Source organism: Cynara cardunculus (assembly GCF_001531365.2).
Source record: "Cynara cardunculus var. scolymus isolate 2C chromosome LG 1, CcrdV1, whole genome shotgun sequence".
Taxonomy (NCBI): domain Eukaryota; kingdom Viridiplantae; phylum Streptophyta; class Magnoliopsida; order Asterales; family Asteraceae; genus Cynara; species Cynara cardunculus.
Window position 1 is genome coordinate 46,193,669 of NC_037528.1, and position 564 is coordinate 46,194,232.

Below are 564 nucleotides of genomic sequence, written 5' to 3' on the forward strand. Positions count from 1 at the left end.
TCTTTTCTAGGTTTGTGATAAGAAAAACAACTCCGTAGAAACTCCCCCATCTTCCATGGCATAAATTCGTATGTTGTCAGGTTGATCCTCGAAAGTAAGTCAGATATTAAGATCGGAAAAAGAAAGAAGCTCGCCGGCGACGGTTGCGGAAAGAGATTTGGTGAAATTGAAGAGGACGGAGGGACGGTAAAAAGAAGGTGTGTCGGCGGAGTTGTTTAGGGTAAACCAACTTCCTTGTAATTTTACCATTTTTTGGGTTTTAAAAGTCACGGTTTTTTTCATGCCTAATTATAATATTTTATTTTAAATTTATATAATTCATGTTTATTATTTAATCTCTTAAAAAAATTTATAAAAAAACTCGAAAGGTAATACAGCGAGATGCATCTCGATTTTAATGTCTTTGTCGATGTTATAATACGATTTTATGTGTTTTTAAGAAAGGAATAATGATTTTATTTTTGAATAAAATATAAATTTGAAGATATCATAAAATTTTGAAAAAAATATATCAATATTAATATCAAATCAACTATTTAAAAGTTCTCATTTTTTATGTAATTT